Here is a 9,062-nt window from a genome sequence, read left to right on the forward strand (position 1 = left end):
TACATACACACAGGACATACACACACACACATACCATGCATACACATGTGGCATAAACACACACTATGTTTATAAAAACACACAAGCTATAGACATTATTAAAGCAAATAAGCCCCACAAGCAATCACACCCACACTGCTGCTACCAAGACATCACAGTGCTCACTGGGCCAGCATACAGTGATGTATTAATGGTTCTTACACTCCTCACCCCATTGCCTATGCCCCTTCTGCTGACACCAACAACAAAGCACACATACCTGGGGAGTCAGCCTCACCAGGACAGAAGCAGCTGGGCCAGGCAAAATACACTTGGGTCATCTGTAAGTGGCCCCCCTCTGATGATTTTAGGTGTCAAATGTGTGTCCCAATACTCATTAACCCTCGCAAGAGGGATTTTTCTGAATAAGAAGCTGGAGCTTGAATAAGAAGTGAATAAGAAGCCAACTTCAGCCTCGTCAACTTAAATCTGTGTGGGAAGGGGGATATATAGCCTTTGAGTAAAAAGAAATATAAAAATATATGATACAGCCAGTACAGGCTATGGCGAGGGAGCCAGTGACAGGGACTATAGAGAGGTAGGGCAGGGGGAGCAGAGGCGGTCCTGCAGCGATGCATAACCCACAGCAGAGAGTGCCGGCACCGGGAAGGGTGATCCCTGGAGCGGACAAGGGCCTGTGCAGTGCTGTGAGCTGCTGACCTGTAAGGAGCGGAGGCTGCGCAGCTGTGTGTGACCAGGAACCGCGCTGCCCCCACTAGCTGCCAACCACAGGAGGAGCCCCAAACCCAGAGAGAACAGAATGATGTTGTTGTGTGCTGCCGAGGTGTCCTACATAGTGCCTGCCCGTGGAGGAGCTGAGAGATTAAAGACTAGAACCTCAAGGAAGAAGGTGCTGAGGGGGTAAATTACCTAGGAGCACACCCAGCCGGAGGATTCCCCCGGGGTTGCTCCGAAGAAGATAGAGGACGCAGCAAGTGGAGACCAAGGCGCGCAGGCACCGCGGAAGACACCCTCTCTCGAAGAACCAGAAGTGTGGAGGACACGCAAAGGACCCCTAGCTGGAGAGACCTGTAGAAGCCCCCTCAGTCAGTGGTGCGGAGCTGCCCTGTGAGATGCCTGCCCGAAAGTGAGCTTTGAACACGATGCAACATCAAGGACAAGAGCCACTCAGAGGACAGGGGACAGCCCAGCGGAGGAGAGGACAGAGGAAGATCCCCAGCCTGATAGGAGCCGGGGGTGGACGCAGAGGCCGACCCAGAACAGCACGACAGGCGGAGCGGAGGACGACCCAGCACCTCCTGCTGCAGGTCAGGAGCCGAAGACACAACTAGCAGAGAAGTAACTGTCACTGATTTACAGAAGAGGAACTATCTGGGATAATTAAAAAGTTCTGTAACACAATGCAGTAACTGTAATTGAAGGGGATCTATACCTACCTAGCAGAGGAGCAGCCACAGTCATTACACCGCACTTGCAAACTTCATGTTACAGTGGTTTGTTGCGATGCGCAGCATCCCGGGTGTGCTGTGGTGCGAGTCCAAAAGGAGTTGTGGGTGAGACAGAGAAGCGCTACAGGTGGCGGGGAGTACCACCTTATCCCGGGTGCTTGTGCCCCTCCTTCCTGATATTGCCACATAGTCCTTACGCTGCCATCTCTGCCCATGGCATTCCTCCGCCCCACGAGGCTGCCCCATAGAATTCCACTGCCTATAGTATTCCTTCCCTTCCTCCGCCCCTAGCATTATGCTGCCCACTCTGCCCCCTAGCATTCCACTGCCCACACTTAGGTCGACAGTCATTAGGTCAACACCGTTGGGTCGACAGGTAGCAAGGTCGACATGTGTGAAGGTCAACAGGTGTCTAGGTCGACATGGGACAAGGTCGACATGGGTTTTGGTCGACAAATGCATTAGGTATACATGGGTTAGGTCGACAGTTCGACATGGGTTTTTTTCACTGTTTTTTTTTACCCAAATGTCGACCCAGTCGACATGGACGCAGTTGGAAGTCAACTGCAGCCCCTCGCATCACTTGCTTCGGGCACGGTGCCTCGCTGCGCTCGGCACACTATTTTACTCTCCCACCATGCCCTAGTGGATGGTAGGGCATGAAATGCCACCTGTCGGCACAAAAAACAGTGTAAAAACCCATATCGACCTAACCCATGTCGACCTAGACACCTGTCGACCTTCATCCATGTTGACCTTGCTGCCTGTCGACCCAACAGTGTTGACCTAATGACTGTCGACTTAACTGTGGTCGATAATACGACCGTATCCCGAGTTCATCACGGGTGGAGGGTAAGTGTTAAATGTACTCTATGATATATATATATATATATATGTAGTTTTGTATTTGTTATTTGATCCTGAAGACGGGGGCTGCGACCCCCCATCTCCTATGGATTAAAATTTGTCCTACCTTTTCTACAAACAATACAGTCTCTGAATGCCGCTTTCTTCGTTCATCTCTCTCTCTCTCTCTCTCAGAAAGAATAAGCAGCACTCACCAGTCTGTAGTTGAATGGAGGTACAACCTCCATTGGCAGACCTCTCCCACTGCCCACTCTGCCCATAGTATTCCTTCCCTTCCTCCGCCCCTAGCATTAAGCTCAGCTCAGTGTTGCCGACCCTCCCGGAAGTCTCCCGAAAATCGGGTCCCCCTCCCGGCCCCCCCGGAAGGGAGGGCAACCCTCCCGGAATCTGTGGGACCCCCCTGAGCCCCCCGAATCGCGGAATGTAAATGCCGCAATCCGCGGGTCTCAGAGGAGGGGGTGGAGCTAAAATGGCACAATCGCGTCATTTTAGCCCCCCCCCTCCATGGATATCAGTCATTTGTACTACTGTACTTCCCGTAATGGGGGCGGGGCTTAATGACATCACAGTCAAGCCCCGCCCCCCGATCGGGTAAGGAAAGTCTCCTCTCCTGGCTTCTCCCGGAGAGGAGCATTAAAAAGTCGGCAACCCTGATTAAGCTGCCCACTCTGCCCCCTAGCATTCCACTGCCCTCTCTGCCCCCTAGCATTCTGCTGCTCACTCTGCCCATGGCATTCCGGCCCATTCTGCCCCATAGCATTCCGCTGCCCACTCTGCCCCATGGCATTCCGCTGCCTACTCTGCCCTGTAGATATTCCGCTACCTGCTCTGCCCAATAGCATTCCTCCGCCCCATAGCATTCTGCTGCCCATTCTGCCCCATAGCATTCCTCCTCCCCATAGAATTCCGCTACCCGCTCTGCCCAATAGCATTCCTCCGCCCCATAACATTCCGCTGCCCATTCTGCCCCATAGCATTCCTCCACACCATAGAATTCCACTGCCCACCCTGTCCAATAGTATTCCACTGCCCACTCTGCCCCATAGCATTCATCCACCCCATAGCATTCGACTGCCCACTCTGCCCCATAGCATTCAGCTGCCCAGTCTGCCCCATACTATTCGACTGCCCACTCTGCCCTATAGCATTGTCAACATCAAGGACACATCAAGACACATTAAGACACATTGAGGCAACATCAAGGACAAGAGCCGCGGGGAGGACAGGAGACAGCAGAGCGTAGGAGAGGACCCAGGAAGATCCCTAGCCTGGTAGGAGCCGGTGGTGGAACTTGCATAGGCCAACCCAGAACAGCACGACAGGTGGAGCCGAGGATGACCCAGCACCTCCTGCTGCAGGAGCTGAGGACACAAAACAAAGCCTCACCTGCTGTGGAGCGAGTCCAGAAGGAGTTGTGATGCAGAAGCGCTACAGGTGGCAGTGAGTACCCCCTTATCCCGGGTGCTTGTGCCCCTCCTTCTTGATATTGCCCCATAGTCCTTACGCTGCCCACTCTGCCCATGGCATTCCGCTGTCCACTCTGCCCCATAGCATTCCTCCGCCCCATAGCATTCTGCTGCCCACTCTGCCCATAGTATTCCTTCCCCCCATAGCATTTCTCCGCCCCCTAGCATTATGCTGTCCACTCTGCCACATAGCATTCCGCTGCCGACTCTGCCCCATGGCATTCTGCTGGCGACTGCCCCATGGCATTCTGCTGCCCACTCTGCCCTGTAGACCTTTCGCTACCCGCTCTGCCCCATAGCATTCAGCTGCCCAGTCTGCCCCATACTATACAACTGCCCACTCTGCCCCAAAGCATTCCTCCGCCCCATAGCATTCAGCTGCCCACTCTGCCCATTGCATTCCCTACCCCCATAGTATTCCTCCACCCCATAACATACCGCTGTCCACTCTGCCACATGGCATTCCGCTGCCGACTCTGCCCCATGGCATTCTGCTGCCGACTCTGCCCCATGGCATTCCGCTGCCCTCTCTGCCCTGTAGATCTTCCGCTACCTGCTCTGCCCCATAGCATTCAGCTGCCCCATACTATACAACTGCCCACTCTGCCCCATAGCATTCCTCCGCCCAATAGCATTCCGCTGCCCATTCTGCCCCATAGCATTCCTACGCCCACTCTGCCCCATAGCATTCCTCCACCCCATAGCATTGTTAGTGTTCCTTCTAGGAACCGGGGCAGGCAGTGAGCCGCTGCAAGGGGGGCATCGTCAAGGGGGCGGACCGGGCCCGCCGTCGTCACTGTTCTGGGTGGTCCCGTGCCGCCTAGGTCACAAAAGGGGCGTGCCCGGGCCGCGTCGTGACGAAAAGGGGCGGGCCCGGCTGCCGTCGTCAGGAATAGGGGCGGGCCCGGCCAGCATTGTCATTGAAGGGGGCAGGCCCGGCCGCACCAAAGGCTCTCCGCTGCCGGGGAAGCTCCGGGCACCGCTATATACTGCGGTGCCGGGCTTCCCCGATATTCATGCCCAAACCAGCGTTGGGCCAGGCAAAATACACTTGGACCATATGCTAGTGTCACCCGTCTCTTGATTTCAGGTGGTAAATTTGTGGCCTAGGACTTGTTAACCCTTGCAAAACTACAGCTACTTATTCAAAATGAGACATGTCTCATATCTATGTGCCCATTTTGCCCATGTACTTCATGCCCAAGTCAGCGTTGGGCCAGACCAAAAACTCTTGGGTCATCTGTAGGTCACACCCCTCTGTTGATTTCAGGTGTAAATTTTGTGGCCCAAAACTTGTTAACTCTTGCAAAACCGTAGTTAATTCAAAATGATAAAATGGTCCGGGTGCCCACTTTGGCCCAAACCAGCGTTGGGCCAGGCAAAATACACTTGGGTCACATATGTAGGTGATACCCCTCTGCTGATTTCAGGTGTCAAATTTGTAGCCCAAGACTCGTTAACCCTTGAAAAACTGCAGCTACTTATTCAAAATCGTTAAATATGGTGCATGTGCCCACTTTGCCAGCATATTTCGTGCCCAATTTGCCAGCATATTTCATGCACAAATTAATGTTGGGGCATACACACAGGACATACACATACCATACTTAGACACAGGCCATACATACACACATGCCATACATACACACACACACACACACACACAGGGCCTACACGTACACATACCATACATACACACAAGGCATAGATATACACATACTATACATACACACACGGAGGGCATACACGCATACATATCATACATACAAACACAGGGGGTATACATGCATACATCCCATACATACACACATAGACACAGGGCATACACGCTCACATCCCATACACACAGACAGAACATAAATGCACACATACTGTACCATACACACACACACACACACACACATGGCATACAAAGACACATACCATACATAGACACAGGGCATACAAGCACACATACCATATATACACACAGGACATACATGCACACATACCATATATACACACAGGGCATACGCACACATATACCATACATACACACGTAGCATAAAAACACACTATGTTTATAAAAACACATGAGCAATAAACATAATATACAAAATAAGCCTCACAAGCAGGGCCGTCTTAACATTAGGAAGGGCCCCTGGGCAACCTAGTTCACTGGACCCCCCCCCCAAATTAGTTTGCCCAGGAGCCCACAGTCACCTCCCCAACCCTCACCTCTCTGGCTCCGTGCGGCAGCCAGTCAGCTTCCGGCGGCCGGGGATCCGATCATCTTCGCTGGGGGATCCGGGCAGCGGGATCAGGGCAGCGGCGGTAGCTAGGAGCCTGCCCTGAAGTGGCAAAGCGCTATTAACTGGCGGGGCGGGAAGCGCTGTTGCATTTGAAAAGACTGGCCAGACGCTGATTGGCTGAATTCAGCCAATCAGCGTTCGGCCAGTCTTTTCAAATGCAGCAGCGCTTCCCGCCCCACCGGCAAATAGCGCTAATGGGAAAGATGGTGGCCGGGTGGCGGGGATCCGGCCATCCTCGCTGGGGAAGGGGATCAGGGCGGCGGTGGCGGTAGCTAGGAGCCCGAAGCGGCGAAGCACTATTTGTCGGCGGGGGCGGGAAGCGCTGTTGAATTTGAAAAGACTGGCCGGATGCTGATTGGCTGAATTCAGCCAATCAGCATTCAGCCAGTCATTTTAAATGCAGCAGCGCTTCTCGCCCCCCCTGCCGGCAAATAGCGCTTCGCCGCTTCGGGCTCCTAGCTACCGCCACCGATGCCCTGATCCCCCTGCCGGATCACCCAGTGAGGGTGATCAGAACCCCGGCACATGGACCCCCGAAATTAAATTCACTGCTAGCTAGGAGGTGAAGCGCTATTTGCCGGCGGGGTGGGAAGCGCTGTTGCCTTTTCAAAGACTGGCCGGATGCTGATTTTCTGAATTCAGCCAATCAGCGTCCGGCCAGTCTATTCAAATGCAACAGCGCTTCCCGCCCCGCCGGCAAATAGAGCTTCGCCGAATCAGGCTTCTAGCTACCGCCACCGCCCTGATCCCCCTGCCCGGATCCCCCAGCGAGGGTGAGCGGATTCCCGGACCCCGGCCACCATCTTTCCCATTGGGCTGGGCCGGGGGCCCCTAGGTCCTAGGGCCCCCGGGCAACTGCCCATCGTGCCCAATGGGAAAGACGGCACTGCTCACAAGAAGCAATCATAGATTATTCCCCAATCCCCACACCCCCACTGCGGCAGTGCTACCAAGACATCACAGTGCTCACTGGGCCAGCATACAGTGATGTATTATGTTCTTACACTCCTCACCACACTGCCTATTCCCCTTCTGCTGGCACCAACAACAAAGCACACATACCTGGGGAGTCAGCCTCACCAGCACAGAAGCAGCTCCATCTCACAGCCCTGTGAGGTGTAGAGAGAGAGGAGCTGCCTGAAAGCCGAGGAACTGTGCGCTGCAGCGCCACCTATCTGCAGCTCTACAACATTACATCCAAAACTGTCTCCATGTTTTCCCCACAGCTCCGCTCTATATAAAAAAAAAATGTCAGCTGGCTTGAATGAACAGGGGCCCTTTCAGAGAGGGGGGACTGGGGATACATACCCCCTCCCCCCCAATCCGGCCCACCAAAGTCGTTCGGTGTCAGGGATTGGAAATGCGCAGAAATGTGCAAAACCCGACCATCAGGACTGGTTCCGAATTCGAGGCCTGATTCAGTACCGCTCACTAAGCAGTGGTCAGTTAGTGAGTGGCATAACTCGCGCCCCCTGCCACCGAATCCTGTCGGTAACATGCGAGGGGATGTACGTAAACATTTCCCCTCACATGCGGCCATCAAATGATTTCTCTCCTCTTAAGAAATAAACTGAGTTTCTTTTCCGTCAGAGTCCACCAAAGAGAGGGTGGGCGCTGACATCATGTGGCGTCAGCCGCCGGCCATCGACCCACCTGCGTTCCAAGGGAATGGGCAGCGTTTTCCTGGAGACGCTTATAAAATGCTCCGGCCTTTTCCTGTACCCTCCCCTACCCGTGCAAGCACCTCACCTTTGACAGGTGTCGAAAGCGTTCGCACAGAGGCCCTGCACATGTGTATAATTGGACATAAGCATCCTCAGAGCAGCACCATCGGTCCCCGGCGCGTATACACTGGGGGCGATCACTCCTGAATCACCCCCTCAGATTGATACGAGCTATCCACTATCAGCCTCCAACTGCGCTGTTTTAGGACTTCATGACAATAAACTTCCTGTCATCCGGCAGTCTAGTAATCTCTGAGGTGTATGAGGAGTCTAGTTACAGACCTGTACGTCTGATCCTCTTTCTGCACCAGGACAGCTCCTCTAAATCAGGGCAGACTTCTTCACAGAGACTGGCAAATCTCTGAACTTCCTCTGCCCTCTGGCACCTACCCAGTGGCGCAAGTAGAATTGATTTATCAGTACTCTAAGCGAGTGCGCCAAAAGTGGGCGTGGCCATGTGTCATGATGGGGCGTGGTCATATGAAACTAAACGAGTGTTTACAGGACAAAAGGGGTATGGCCACATTATGACACATGCCGTAATGCCCATTTCACATTATGCCCCACAAGGTAATGCCTATTACACATAATATCCCACACCGTAAATTCCACTTCACATTATGAGTAAATGGGGGAGGAGGTTGTCATTCGCACAAGACAAGGATATTGGTCGGACCCCTAAATATGTCCACGATTTATATTTCTGATTTTTTAGGAACAGGTGTGTGCTACCTAAGGACACAACATGTATAGAAGACAGAGAAGAAAAAAGAATGTCCTTTTTGTTGGTGCACCTCTAATTAATAAACCTTAAAAATTAACCTTTATTATTGTCTTTATTAAAAGGCTGCGAAAAATGAATTAAAAAACATACATAGACATATACAGTTGGGGTACACACATAAAACAAGGTGGCGGGCAGGGATTGCTCTTTATTGCGTTAATTCAAAATATGTTTATGAAGTGTTTAACAGTGTATAGAGGAGCCGATCCAAGTAGTGAATTGGATTTGCAAATAAAAATACCAATCTCTTCTTTCTGCCTGGATCAAGGTCTCAACTCATCTGGTCTGAGTCATCATATCTCAGTAGTCACATTTACCACTGTACAATTTGTAGGTGTGGTGGAGAAAAAGAGAGAGGGGATGTACCTGTCTGTGACACCTTATATAAGGGGGATGCACACTGGTAAACCAACCCTCTTATCCAAGTGGGGGAATCACTCTCTTAGTATCGCTAATATCCTGGCATGGTCTTCACAAGTCTA

At 52.6% G+C, this 9,062-nt stretch overlaps 1 long non-coding RNA gene across 1 annotated transcript in view; it reads right to left on the reverse strand.

Annotated features, from left to right (window-relative positions):
* Positions 1-1,006, reverse strand: part of LOC146007653 (uncharacterized) — a 45,712-nt gene extending 44,706 nt beyond the window's left edge. Inside the window, exon 1 of the long non-coding RNA XR_014444374.1 lies at positions 700-1,006. This is a non-coding gene — a long non-coding RNA (uncharacterized LOC146007653). The remainder of the gene's footprint in view (positions 1-699) is intronic.
* Between the last annotated feature and the right edge of the window lie 8,056 nt (positions 1,007-9,062).

The sequence above is a fragment of the Crinia signifera genome, chromosome 6, assembly GCF_055691185.1.
Source record: "Crinia signifera chromosome 6, ASM5569118v1, whole genome shotgun sequence".
Classification (NCBI taxonomy): domain Eukaryota; kingdom Metazoa; phylum Chordata; class Amphibia; order Anura; family Myobatrachidae; genus Crinia; species Crinia signifera.